The sequence below is a fragment of the Phyllostomus discolor genome, chromosome 2 (genome assembly GCF_004126475.2).
Source record: "Phyllostomus discolor isolate MPI-MPIP mPhyDis1 chromosome 2, mPhyDis1.pri.v3, whole genome shotgun sequence".
Classification (NCBI taxonomy): Eukaryota; Metazoa; Chordata; class Mammalia; order Chiroptera; family Phyllostomidae; genus Phyllostomus; species Phyllostomus discolor.
In genome coordinates, this window is record NC_040904.2 from 9,896,808 (window position 1) to 9,911,228 (window position 14,421).

The window sequence follows — 14,421 nt, forward strand, 5'->3', positions numbered from 1 at the left end:
GGTCGCCCACCCGAGTGTGTCAGGAGCTGGGGGCCACAGAGCTGCCCAGCTGTTGGGGCTTTCTGCTCGTCCCACCCTACCTCCGTGCCAACCCCCCCCCCCCCCCAGGTTCAGGCTACTAGGTGGCGGCACGTCCTGCTCATCCCACCTGGTGGATCCGGGTGATGGAGAGGGAGGCGGGACCACAGCACTCAGCTGCTCGCTGACCGGCTTCCAGTCCCCAGGCCACGGCTCCGTGCCGCTTCCTCCTCGGGGGTTCTCTCTGACTCTCTCTTGAGGGAAAGATGCAGCCTCCCCTGTCCTGACGTTGCTCACACTCTTGTCACCCTCTGTACCTGCAGCACCTTGGCACTCCTCTCGTCTATCACAGATGGCTGGCAGGTGGCCCTTGTCAGTTGTCATGTGGTTAATCGTGTGGCAATGCCTCCGTCCCATCACCCTTGGGATGGCCCCTGCAGAGCCCTGACACACGGCGCAGGCGGGTCCAAGCAGTCACAGAGGGGAGACACAGAAGGGCCTTGAGATGGGTCCGTTCCGCCCCTGAGGACTGGGGGTTGGGACAGGGGCTCTGGCCTGGGGGCACGTCCTGGCGACTGGCCTGTCTGCACAGCGGGGGCTCCTGCCCTCTCAGACGCGCCTCGTCTGCACTCCAGCCCAATCCACAGTGACCCCTCGGGGGCCTCTGGTTCCTGCCATCCGTGTTAGCGCGCAGCTCCGCCCGGAGGACTTCCCTGCGTTATCAAAGAGAAAAGAGTCATGACACTTACACAGGTTTTGGAAGCACGTGAGCATGTGGAAACGTCCTCGTTGGTGGCTTGCTGGTTGAAACCGTGCTCACGCAGACGGGGAATGATGTGCCGACGTTGCGTCCCAGCCCTGTGCCGGGGGCGTGGGGGTGGCCCGGGGCTCTCGGCCCGGGCAGCAGGGGTCGGGAGGAGCCCGGGCCTGTGTTGCTCTGTCTGCACTCACCCTGCACACTCACCCTGCACACTCACCCTGCAGCAGGGAGGCTCACACAGGCCTGGCCCGAGGGCACATTCTTTGGCCTGTGCTCGGTGCTCGGTGCCTGCCGGCTTGAGTGTGTTGGGAGCAGAAGTGGGTGGTGGGTGTTCCCCGTGCATCTACCTGTCCTGGCCGGCAGGATAAAGACATCAATGATTGTGTATCAGCCTTAAAAAAGTCATAAGAATACATTAAACATTATTTAAACTTGTATTTAGAAAGATTTTTAATTCTTTATTATCAGAGTTCACATCTGAAAGGGTGAAAAGCATCTAATACTGAGTTAAATCAATCTAAATAATGTAATCCTTTTTATTACACAGAGTGAAGTCTTTCAAGTTGGGCGTGGAGAGCTGGAGAAGCAGCTGAAGAAACGCCCTGGCCACGCTCGCTCACGTTCTGATGACCTCAGCCCTACACGCGCCGACGGAGGCCTGGCCCCTGGACCAGAGTGCACACAGGAGCTGAGCTGACTGCAAGGTAGGCGAGGACCCACGAGCATTGCAACCGTTTGCCTGATGAACAGTGAATTCTGTTTGATGGGAGCCCGTCGTGCCCTCCAAATGAGTTTTGTTGAGTCACCCCCCGCAGAGGTTACTGTCGCCACGGATTCCATTGCGATGGCTCACAAGTTCCCGCACCCCCACCCTGCAGGCCGGAGCGCTGCCGCCCTCCCGAGGCTCTGTGACCCTGCTGCCTGTGGCCTCAGGGTGGAGGGGGTGGGTGCCTCCTTCCAGCCTTTTACCGTAAATCATTTCCTTGGAGGTGATTAGGAAACTTCTTTAAGTTCTTACCTTTGGTGACTGTTCCGTGATTCAGCATCTGCTCTTGAGAGACGCTGAGACAAACGTGGGGGTGAAGGCAAGCCCACATCTGACCGCTGACAGGGTTGCATTTGTGCCCGGAAAGGCCCGGCTGGTTCCTGGGTCTGTAAATGCCAGGAATGTGGGGGAACAGGTTCCCAGGGAGACCCGTGAAAGGAGTTTGCTTGATCCTCACTAATGTTCTTTCTCTGGCTTCCGGCAGTGAGATTGTGAGGGGGCACCCTGGAGGTTACTTTGTCCCGGGCTTGTGCCCTGGGGTGGAGTTACTTTTCAGCCACAGATCTTCTTGGAGCCTGATCGGTCACGTGACACGAGCTTCTGTGTAACTCCGTTCCTTGGAGGCCGGAATCCTGGGGCCGGCGTGGGTCTGAAGGGGACGCGGAGCCCGGTGCTGCTGAGTGTGGTGTGGTTGCGAAGTGGTTGCAGCCACCTCCATGCAGCAGGCCTCAGGGTGAGTGAACGAGTCGTGTGGAGAGCAGGCACTTTTGCACGGTGTACATGTGCACCGGAGGAGTGAAGTGTTTATACTCTTCTGCACGAGTGAGCTGTCCTCACAGCCACAGCGAAAGTGATCAGGCCGCAGCAGACCTGGAGCGCACGCTGAGAGGGCTCAGGCGAGGGCTGCAGCGATGACGTAGGAGTGGTGTCTGCTCCTGGCTCCGCGTTACTGGCAGGGCTGTCGGGGGGACGGCAGGCGGAGGGCTCTCTGCAGGGAGGTCAGCACCAGGGTCCCGGGGGTCCTGCTCTGGCCTCCTTGTATCTACCCTGTGTGGGTGCTGACATGGGGACCTCGAAGCAGGATTCACAGTCTCCTGGTGTGTTCTGTGTATACGGGGGGCACCTGTCTTTCAAGTGTGGGGGCCCTAAACACTCTTCTTGCCTAGCTTGGGGCCTGCACCCATGCTGAGACAGGGGGCATGTCTCAGGTGGGCTGCAGACACGCTGATGCAGGGAAGGTGACGTGGGAAGGTGAGGGTAGATGGCGGTGTGTCTGCCGAAGCGGGTTCAGAGCTTTGGTGTTCATCCTGCTGGGAACTGCGGTCCGAGGGGCCTGTCGCAACGGGCAGGAAAGGCCTGTGCAGCGCCCTGGACCTGCCCTTCGCTTTGTCCAACATGTGTGCCGAGCACCTGTGGCAGGCAATGGCCAGGCCTCAGGGCCAGGTGGACAGAACAGCTGGTGGGGCAGAAGACAGCCCAGCTGTCACCACGGGACGGTGTCAGTCATGAGAGAGACAAGGGAAGGAGGGGCAAGCGTTCTCCGAGGAGGAGGCACTGGAGCGAGGACCCAGGAGGGTCACCGCACTGTGATGAGGTGTGGGGTCTGGCCTGCCTACTCTCCTCCGACCCTGCAGGCAGCAGCAGGTTCAAGGGCATTGGGGACACATAGCCACCTGCTGGAGGCCATAGGCTGGGGGAAGCCAGTCGAGACGTGGAACAGCAGGGAGCATCGCAACTCAATTGCCTTTGAAGTGTCGGGCGCAAACCACACATGTGTTGTTCTTAGGAGTCTGCTGGTAATTTTCTTCTAGCTGTTTTGTGTCTGGTCTTGACTGAAAATAAGATGATGGGTGCATAAACCTTCAGACTGACGTGTGAGAAACAAAGAGAGTGGTTTGTGGATGCAGGAAAGTCCGGCATCCTCCCGCCCTTGCTGCTTTTCAGTTTCTCCGAAGGCTTCCTCTGCAGAAGGGGTTTGTGGAAACACAGAGGTGCCCTCTTGTGGACAGTTCCTGTGCTCCTGGTGTGCAACAGAGGGTTCTGGAAGATTGCCCTGACCACCCCATCAAGCCAGCCCAGCCATGCCCAGCAGACGTGTACGGTGGAACGGTGGCTGCAGGCGCACCTGCCTGGCTGCAGCACAGCCTCACGACCTGCAGGTGTGGGCACAAGCATTCAATGTGGCCCCTCCGTCACATCCTCGCATTGTGGTGGGAGATCCACGTTCTTGAAGCTCTAGAGGAAGGGGCAGGGGTCTTTTCTTCCACTGGCATTTCCCAGGCAGAAGTGGTCTTTGGCCTCAACGTGGACAGTCTGGTGGGCTCAGGGTTGTGTCTGCTCCTGCTGGGACAGCAGTGGGGAGACAGGTGGCCTGTTCCAGAGGCAGGTGCGGCGAACTTTGTGGGGTGAGGTGGAACCCCGTTTGAAAGGTGAGCCTGTGTCATCCAGGTGGTCTCGTGGGGAGGTGAGCACGGGGCAGGAGGGGCTGCAGTAGCCCGCTGGTCCTGGGAGAGGCTGTGACTGTGGGAGGGGGCGTGGTGGGGAGGGGCCTTGGGTGGGTGCGGGTGGGGATGAGGGAAGAGACCAGACCTGTGTTTTATTTTAGGTTTTATCAAAGTGACGCCTTCAAAGTCAGACAAATCCCATACTTTAGAAGGGCCTTTGGTAAAAAAGCAATGGTCCAGAGCCCTCCCCTCCCTTAGAAGCCTCTCTGATTGGTTTTCAAGGGTTGCGGCTGTTCGTGTTTCTGGATCGGTCCACGCTGGGACCGGCTGCGGGGATCAGAGGCAGGGCGCAGGGGAGAGAAGAGGCTGCCCCTCACGGTGGTGTCTGCTCAGCAGACGGGGCTGGAGCAGTGTTCTCACCCACACTCCTTCTGTCCTGGTATTCCACCCACGACGTGTGAACTCATGCACAGCTGGGACGTGCGCCGGAGAAAGTGCCACAAAGCCACGTGCGTGTTGTTCTTGAGAAGGTTCCCAGGGGCTGTCGCGGGACACTTCTGTTTTCATCCCGGTGGACCCACCTTCAGCCGTGCGGCCAGGACTAGTTGTGAGGTGACGGGAAATGGGGACGCTGTGCCTCACCAAGGAAGGGAGGAGTGAGTATCGGTTCGCAGATGGCAGTCTCTGTCGTGCTTCTCGTTTCCAAATAACGTACTTTTTGATTCGTAAGTTTTAGACATTATCTGTTGACTTTCAGTTCAAATAGAGGAGGATTTTTAGCTCATTTAGACTTCTCCTTTCCTCCCATCTGCTCCTGTGACAGTTAGGAGTGCTTTTGGCGGAAAGCAATGGAAAACGTGACCTACAGTCAGTCATGTTTTAAACAATCAGGGATTTATATATTTGTTTCATTATAGGTAATGCAAAAAGTAGGTTTTTACTAGTGTTGAATTAGAGCACAACCACGTTAGTCTGGGCCAGTGTCTTGGCAGTTCTCTTAACCATTCCCTCGTGGTTGCAGTGTTGCTGCCACAGCTCCAGTCATCACGTCTCCATTCAAGGCAGGAACAACTGGGAAGGGACAGACAGTGCAGCCCATGTTTGCTTTTTTTTTATTGGAGCATTCGAGAAGCCTCCATTATATATTTACTTACCTCTCATTGGCCAGAACTGTGTTGGGCATCCAGCTGTTGTCACAAAGGAGGAGGGTCCCTGGGTCAGCCAGCCTTGTTCCTCTGCTGGCTCTCTCAGGACTGTGCATGCTGCTTACCTGTCCTGGTTCCCGGGACCTCAGGCATCTCCTGGCCCCCTGTCCCCTGGACACCTGGGAGCACTTGCCCCACCATGCTCGTCTCCTCTCCTCCCTCCACACTGTTCAGCTTCCGTCAGGTTTGTTTTGCTGCTCCTTTTCACATGATTGAAGCAAAACATTTCATTTTAGTCTGTACCCAGAGTTCAATCAGTTTCAGACCCACGAGCGGCGTCTGGGTTCCTGTCGTGATCAGTACGCGTTGCTCATCACAGAACCAGGGGAACCGCATGGGACCGTAGCTCCTCCTCCGTGTCCCACACCGGGGCGTCTCTGCGGGCAAAGGAGCCCGTCAGCACGCCTTCCCTGTCAGCACCCTCGATGGCCGAGGGTCACCCACATTTGATTTTCACTGTCATGGGATCATGCCTTCTGGGTCAGTTTTACCTTCTCCTGCGTCCTCGAGTTGCCTGGGCGGTGGAGCAGAGGGGGAGAGTGGCTGCAGGCCCGGCCCTCCCCCCCCACCATGAGCGCCGTGTCCTGGGCCAGCTGACCAGTCTCCTCGTCGGTGCAGTGACGGCAACCGCGGTGACGACGAGCGTGAACCGAGTTAGCCCATGTCCGTGAACATTAGTGCTGGGCCTCTGTTTTCCCACTGGGCGAGGACCACCTGCTCCCTCTACGTTCTCCCCAGCCCTTTGCAGCTTTTTCCTCCTGCTTCTGGAGTCTACGTTCCTTCATTTTCCTTGAGACCTCTGTGTTGGTCTAGTTCATTTCACATTGAGGCTGTGGCTTGCTCACACAGTTTTTTTCTGGGAGTTTTGTTTTTCAAGCTGGATTTTTTGCGGTATAATTTACACACAGTAAAACTCAACCTTTTCAAGTGTACAGATTCATGTATTCTCCCAGATGTGTGCCGTTAGCGCACGTCTGTTTCATCCCAGAGGTGCCCTCTTGCCCACACACGTGTCCCGGCCCACGTCCAGAGTGGCCTGCCTGATGTTGACGTGCTGGGGCGTTGTGTGTGCTGCGGGGAGAGCCTGGCTTCGGGGCACGTAAGCGACGACTTCAGACAGTAGGTGGTGCTGTGGGACCGCATTGGGAGGATGAGGAGGCCGCTCTAAGGGAAAAAGCCCGTCCTCTTTGAGCCCAGACACCAGGTCCCCTCAGCCAGCTCTTGCACGCTGGCTGTCTTCTCGCCGCCGTTGTAAAGGGCCCGTCAGACAGTGCGCCGCGGAACACTGGCAGCTGGTTCAGTTCCGTGAGTGAGCTCATTTGTGAATGAAATTTTATCAAATAATTTCTAAATTTAATTATAATAGATTGAGTCTCTGGAGGGGGCCGACTGCATTATGGAATTGAAAGGAGCGATTCATACATCTGTTCCAGTTTTTCGGAAATTACCGCTTTGACTCGGGCGGGCGAACACGCGGCGCGGTGCACAGCAGGTGTGTCGTGGAACTGCGCACCTGGCACCTGTGTCCCCCAAAAATTCAAGTAAAGGGACACAGTTATTACTTTTGCTTATACAGTTCACATGTAACATTTTACGGTTCTACTATTTCAGCTGACCACTTCAAATAAGAAATGATGAAGATAAAGGGCAATTCGCCTATACGGTCAAGTTATAAATATGCCAGTGGCAGATTGCCAGTTTTAACTAGTGGATAATGAGGATGCCAATTTTAAGTGTACAGTTTGCAAATTAACCAAAACTTGTATATGTGTGTGTTTGGTCTTCGTTGCCAGTATAAAGCAAAGGAATGATATCATTGTTGAAGTTTTAATATCTGTCTTCCATGAACTCTCACCCTGCCTCTGTCACCCCTCACTGGCCTTGAACCACAGTCCCGTGGTGGCCTTCTGCTCCCCTCCCCCACCCGTCTTCTCAGCCTGACTGAGCGGCAGTGTGGGGACAGGGTCCTAGGCGGTTGCGGCTGGCCGGGCAGCTGCCAAGATGCCCGACGTAAGCCAGGGACTGAAAGTCTTTGCCCAGATTCTACCCGCCACGTCCCCGGAGGCTGGCATTTTCGAGGGAAGGGAGACCACAGCCAGTGGAGTTTTCTCTGGCCAAAGCACGCGAGGGACCTGCCATAGACCCCCCTTGGCCGGGCTGGCCCAGGGCAGTGCCCAGCTCGCCCAGGAGCCTCAGGGTGCTCGTCCCCTATTCCTGCCCCCTCCCCCAGGTTCTGGGCGGTTTGGGGGATAGAGATCTGGGAGTGGGGAGGCTCACGCTGTTACACTTGGGTCCGTGGAGATGGGACGCGGCGCACCAGGCCCCTGCGTTTCCTGGCGGGGGTGCGAACACTCTCCTTGCAGCTGCAGAGCAGCCCGTGGGAACCCGGCTGGTAGCCACACTCTGCTCCCCTTGGAGCTCGGCCATGGTCCGTGCTGTCCCCCGGCCAGACTCGGACTCCCCAGTCTTGCTTTAGTCTAGATGCCCTCGCGATTCTTCACTCGTGCATTTTGGTGATACTGCTGAGAAAACTGCGTTTTCATGCTTTTTGTCCCTTTTTGGTGCACACGAGTGTCCGGGTGGTGGCACATTCAGACCTTGATTTGGGGGGAGTTTCTTCTGTTTCCCTCCCGTTGGAGTGTCCTGGCCTTTAGACCCACGCAGTGCCTCGTCCCCACCAGGGTGGTCTGGCCGTGTCGTCCCCGATTCCTGTCAGTTTGCTCCTTCCTCCAGTCGGTCTCGTTTCAGTTTTTGTTCGGACCGTACCGTCCGTCTTGTCCTGTGCACGCCCCTGTACAGACGTGTGTTTGCCTTGTTTGCACACCCCTGTACAGACGTGTGTCTGCCCTGTTTGCACACCCCTGTACAGACGTGTGTTTGCCTTGTTTGCACACCCCTGTACAGAGGTATGTCTGCCCTGTTTGCACACCCTTGTACAGACGTGTGTTTGTGCCGTTTCTTTAATCTGCACATTTTCCATTAAACCCCCCCTGGGATTATTTACAGTAGAAGAAGTCACCCAAAGTTTTTCTGCTCTAGAATGAGCAAAACTACTTTGTCATCTTTGAAGGACCAGCTGGTTTTACTTTACATTTGAAAAGGTTTATGTTCTGTTTTGTTTTTAATAATCAGTTGTAGTAAACATTATTTTTAAAGGACAGTTCAAAATTAATCCTGAAAGAAGTACCCATTTAAACTGTGGCTATCAATTTAGTTTAGTTTGAAATGTATGTTCAGGCTTTTTTTTTCCCCCATTATGATCTGTCTCCCTTATTATGGTCAGACTTTTAATAGTGTCTTTCCGGATTTCCCCCCAGTCTGTTAGTGGGAACCAGAGCTCTCTCTGTGTAGCCCCAGGCCTCACAGATCTGAGTTGTCCTCTGCTGCCAGCATCCGTCTGCATGCCCCTGAGCCAGCTGCGGGCCCCCCTGAGCCATCTGTGGGCCCCCCTGAGCCAGCTGCAGGCCCCTCAGCCATCTGCGGGCCCCTGAGCCATCTGCATGCCCCCTGAGCCAGCTGCGGGCCCCTCAGCCATCTGTGGGCCCCTCAGCCATCTGTGGGCCCCTCAGCCAGCTGCGGGCCCCCCTGAGCCATCTGTGGGCCCCCCTGAGCCAGCTGCAGGCCCCTCGGCCATCTGCGGGCCCCTGAGCCAGCTGCGAGCCCCCCCTGAGCCATCTGTGGGCCTCCTGAGCTACCAGTGGCCACCACAGGTGTCTGCGGGCCACCTGAGCCACCTGTCTGCCACAGCCTGTGACTGCTTTCTCACTTCAGGTCACCTTGGGTTATTGGAACTAATTATGGGGCCTTCAAATTAAGAGCCTTTTGTCCCCCTTTTTCCCCCCTAAATCCAATACCTGTTATACTTTATTTGGGAAATGCAGATTCTGCCTGTAATCCAGAATTCCTTGGTAGAGTCACCTTAAAAGAATGAAAGAAGCCCAATCAAATTCATGATCTCGAGTGGAGAAACGTCGCAAGTGGACTGAAAACTAGACTTAGCCTGTCTATTTGAAATCATTTTAATATGAAAAACAGAAATGTGTCTATTTAAAGAAATACGCATATGTTAGTTTGACTTTAAAACTTGTGAGGAGTCCTAACGTACGGAAAAACGGCTGCTCCCTCACAGGCGCCCTGCCCGCCCTTCCCCTCCCGGCCTCCCAGCAGCGGCGCCCTTCCCAGGGGTCTCCCTCCCGGCGCAGCCCTGCCCTCCCTCCCCTCTGTCTGTGCCCGTCCCTGGGGAATCTCACCCCTCTCACCTCGGTGCGGGTGAGTCCCACACCTGTCCCCCCCGCCAGCCCAGAGCTTCCTTGCACCGTCCAGGCCCAGGTCTGGGTCCAGCAGCGTCTTCCTTTGGGGGATTCACAGATGTCTCCAGCCTCCGACGGCACACCCAGCCCGAGCCCCCAGCCCACTGGCAGTCTCTGTCTCAGCAGCTCCATCCTTCAGCCCCTCGGCCCCTCAGCCAGGCTGTCCCTGCTCTCCCGCCCACACCCATGCCCTCGGGGAAGCTGTTAGAACACACCCAGAGTCAGGCGATTCCTCACCTGCCCCGCTGCCTTCGGTGCTCTGAGCCACCAGCTCTGTCCCCGTCTGGTTAGCCGCTCCTAACCAGTCTGCCTGCGTCAGCCTGGTCCCTGCAGCTGTTCTTCCCCAGGGACCAGGGGCCGGAACCGACCTAAACTCCCGTGCAGAGTGGCCATCACATCCTGGCACGGGCCTGGGAAGTCCTACCAGCTGACCTCCCCCCACTCCCAGGGCCTCCCAGCCTTCACCTTTGCCATGCTGGCCTCCCAGCTGTTCCTGGGGCTGCTGGGTGCTGCTCGGGGTCTCAGCCCTTCTGTGCTCCAAGAACGCTCTTCCCGATGTCTGAGCTGCCGCCTCACCACCTTCATCTGGTCCCCTCACGGCTCCCACCGCCACCGCCTCCTGCCCCAGGCTCTCCCCCTGCAGCGCTCACCTCCTCAGACACGCGCCCAGGTCCTTTCATTGCTCAGACACACTGACGGTCGTCCTTTGCATCCTCGTTAGAGCAGGGCCTCCTGCAAAGAGACCTCACTGCCCTGTGCTCACCGACGCACCCCGGGCCCTCGCAGCCAGCCTGGCATGGGGCGGGGCTTGCTCTCCGTCAGGTGGATGAATGTTTGCTGCGTGTCTTATTAACACACACCTCTGGGGGGCTTTATTTTATTATTCTTTTTAATCTTCACCAGAAGATACATTTATTGATTTGGGGAGAGAGAGACATTGATAAGAGAGAAAATCATCAACTGGTTGTCCCCCCTCCCCATACATACCGCAACCAGGGCTCGAACCGGCAACCCAGTGTATGCCCTGGCTGGGGATTGAACGTGCAAGCTTTGGGTGCGTGGGACCACACAACGACCAGCTGAGCCACCCGGCCAGGGCTGGGCTACTGTAACATTAAATTAGACAGTGTTACTATTTCCCATGTGTTGATTACATGTAAATAGTTAATGAATAACTGACTCATTTTAGAGAGGTTAGAATTTTAATGGAATAAACTTTTTTTTTCTTCTGGTGAGAGTGGAAAAATATTTTTTAATAAAGAATTTTATCCTAAATTAATATTCTAGGAGCATTAAATTTTGGAGCCTTTACTCTGAGGACATAGATAAAAATAAAATTAATTAGATACCAGGATCGTCAGATGCTAAATGGCATGTGGCTATTTATGACACTCTCCTAGAACTCGGTAGTTATTAACTTGCAGAGACATGACAGCTGAAGTTGGAAATTGATATACTTCTGAAGTGGGGGAAAAGAGCGGTAAAGTATTTTTTTTTTCAGTGATAAACTGTCAGTGTAACGGCCCTAGAAACCAGAGCCGCCACGTCGAATCCTTGCCGTTCTCCTGCGCGCTTCTCGGCATCCCCCGATCCCGAATGCCCACGGTCTATTTTTGCGTGTCTCCGAAATAGTCCGGGAGGTGGAAGCGAGGCGGGGGGAGGGGGAGGGGAAGACGACGGTGGACGCGGGTTAGGACAGTGCTGCGGCGCCGGCGACTCTCTGTGCCGTCCCTGAGACGGACGCCTGCAGTCGGAGCGGGTGCTGCTGCGGCGGGGCTGTCTGTGGGCCGCCGTGTGCGAGCGAGCCTCGTCCTGCAAGAACAACGGCACGTACTGTGTTTGGGAGACCTACTGTGCATCGGGGTGTCCCCTGATGCGGAAAAGAAGAAGTGACCCCTTAGTGAGATGGAAGTGAAGTATGTGTAACTGGCGTGCTTGTCGAACCCACTAAGGTAAGCACACACCAGGGAGGACTGCGCAGCGCGGTCGGACACGAGCCCGTCTCTGCGTGCCGACGGTTACCTGCCCTTCAGTTACCAGGAACCGGAGGAGACTTGGCATCCTCGGACCCGGCAGGTCTTCAGGTCCGTATGGCACTCTCCTCGGTGCCCCGGGCACTGTCGCTCTAACGGAGGTGCCTGAGGGACCCCAGGGAGAGGCCGAGGCCACTGGAAGAAGACGTGATCACTTGCGTGTCCCTGCAGGAGGGGCCCACGACACCACACAGGGAGCACCGGCCGTGGTCAGGAGGCAGGAAGGAGCGAGGGGAAGGCCTAGATGAGAGGCATTCACTGGGGCTCCTCCGGGAAAAGCAGAGCAGCATGAAAGCTCAGGATTGGCCAGTTTGAGTGATTCTGGTGGTCATTGAGCCGTAAAAGTGGCCCCTCGGTGCCTGGTGCTGGGCCCAGGCCGGTTCAGGGCAGGGGGCACATGGGCATGGTGTGTGAGAGGTGGATGAGGAGGGGACCCCCGACCCGCTGCTGGCCGGGCCCTCTGCTGTCCCCGAGAGTGGCCAGCCTGGGAGGCGCCGGCTTTCCAGGCCTGCAAGGCCCCCACATGACAGAGCACCAAGAAAAGGACCACATAATTAACACAGTCTGCCTGTGATGAGTGGAGGCCAAGTAGACAACCCAGACTCTCAGGAGGCACAGCTCGCACAGCCGCCTCCTCTGGTGACACGGGGCACGTCACCCAGGACAGACGCCCGCCGGCAGACGACCCAGCAGAGGGCCTCCTGTCGTGAAGACCTGCCGTCGTGTCTTCTGCAACATCGGCTGTGACCCCCAGGTTACTTCTGGTCAGCAGCATCTCCCGTGAAGTGTGTTTTCACTCCGAGCAGCAAGCATCTCCTCGGGCGGGTTCCTGAGAAGCGCTGCACACGATCAGGTGTTGTGGGTCGTGCCACGGGCCTGCTCCCGCTCCTGCTGCTGCACCCACACCAGCCTGGCCGACTTCCCGCCCTGGGGTCCTCTGGGCAGCCATGCTCGCTGCTGCTCGACTCACCAGGTTTACGTGCACTTTGCAGATTTTTCTTGTTCTGAATACACTGGTTATAAACTGTGGTTTGTCTTGATGTCAGGTGTTCTATTCCTTTTAGGTCAGGGTTATGAAGGAGGTGGAGGAATTATAATCTTCCCATTTCGAGAAAGCAGATAGGGAAGCTGTGAGTCACCGCAGCAACTCGGTCTCGGCTGGTGGTGGCCTCACCCAGGGCTGTCCCCGTGGAGCCAGGGGTGCAGAGAGCACAGCCAGCCCCTGGGAGTGGCCTGGCCCCCTCGCCACCTCTTCCCAGATGGCGGGCAGAGACCGAGCTCAGCTTCCTGGGGGAACCAAACCCATGTGAGACTCCAACGCAGAGAGACCACAGAGAGGTTTATTTTTTCAGAAATGCGAGTGTCTCCAGCAGCTGGGGGATGTTCCTTATTTTTTCTCTGACTTCTTGAAGCATTATTTCCCCAGAATCATTTCATCATAAAGAACCCGGAGCCCAGACTGCTTTTCCACATCTACCCTTTTTCTTAAATCCTCGTTTGTTTGGCTCTGGGCAGAGTCCCGGGGGCTGCACGGGACTCTGGCGGTACAACTCTTCTCCTGGAGAAGAGCGCCCAGGAAGTCCTGGCCCCATTCCTCCCGCTGTTTCTCCCTTGGTTCGTCCCGTTAGGAGCCCCTGGGACCAGTCTGGCTGGCGGCATGCTCCAGCCCGTGTCTCCTCGGAGGCGGCCGGAGACCCTGACCCTTCTCAGCGAGCCAGCTCCCCTGCCACGGTGGAGCTCAGCTCCCGGCGCCCCCTCTGTCTCCTGCCTGGTTAGGCGCAGTGCGTGGCCATGTTCACGGTCAGGGACGTGACTTGCTCTGATGCATGGCAAGGGAATCAGTAATGAGAAACCCACGGAAATCCCCAGACACAGATTTTAAATGCAATGAGTGACTGTTTCTAAAATAGGTTTTCTTGTTTCTTATTTGAAATAAGTGGGAACATTTATGTTTTCCTTTTCAACAGTCTCCTTTGTGGTTTCCTGGTTCTGATCCCTGTGGTTGCCTTTGAAGTCCTCTGCTGAGGGCATAAAACTGGAAAGCGTGGTATGTCAGAGGGCAGAGAGAAGACGGTATTTGATGTTGTTCAAGTGCTGCTTTCACCAGGATGGGGTGCCGTGGACACCTCAGGCCACGCCTCTGGGGGCACAGCAGCAGTAGAAGGGGTGGGGCGCAGCCCAGGGCCACGGGGGGGGGGGGGCGGGGGGGGGGGCTCCACCCCCCTGTGCTGTTGGTCCTGCACTGCCTGCCTGGACCTGACATCTTGGGGCTGTACACCTGCTCCCCGCCTCTTTAGGCCTCTATTTCTTTGTCTTGCCCCCAAGTCCCTGCGGTGTCTTTTAGGAACCTGATGCAGGGCTCCACTGTGTCCCGCCTCTGCCTCCTCCTCTTCCCCGAGTGTAGCCCAGGGCTCTGTCCCCCCAGGGCTGACCACCTGGGGGCTTCGTGGGATGGTCTGCAGGGCTCACAGCACAGGTCTGCCCCAGCACTGCGGAGTGTCACCGTCACCCCTGGGCCCAGGCCACAAGCTCAGATGCTATAAGAAAGAAGGCATTTTTTTTGCTTCCTGAGGGAATCCATCTGGACATAGTGGCAACCTTTGCCAGAAGCTTGTCTCCCCTCTCCACCCAAGGCCACGCCAGCCTTGTTGAATCTGTAGGTAATACAGACACACGGCTACAAAGTCTGAAATACTCGTCTGGCCCAGGTCCAAAGGGAGAGCGTCCATCTGGGCCAGAGGGTGTGAGGACCACGGGCTGTGCTGTGCCTCAGTGCTGGAGCCCAAGCTGCAGGTGCCAGGTGCCTCGAGGTGTGTGCATGCGTGAGTGCGCATGTGTGAGCATGTGTGTGTGTGTTCATGGGTGTGCGTGTGCATGCACATGTG

The 14,421-nt window shown here is 56.6% G+C and overlaps 1 long non-coding RNA gene across 1 annotated transcript in view; it reads right to left on the reverse strand.

The window, feature by feature from the left end:
• The window catches only part of LOC118498772, a 39,024-nt gene that overhangs the window by 10,529 nt on the left and 14,074 nt on the right, over positions 1 to 14,421 (reverse strand). Inside the window, exons 2-3 of the long non-coding RNA XR_004901226.1 lie at positions 9,946 to 9,954; positions 1,324 to 1,475 (exon numbers count right to left, since the gene is read on the reverse strand). This is a non-coding gene — a long non-coding RNA (uncharacterized LOC118498772). The remainder of the gene's footprint in view (positions 1 to 1,323; positions 1,476 to 9,945; positions 9,955 to 14,421) is intronic.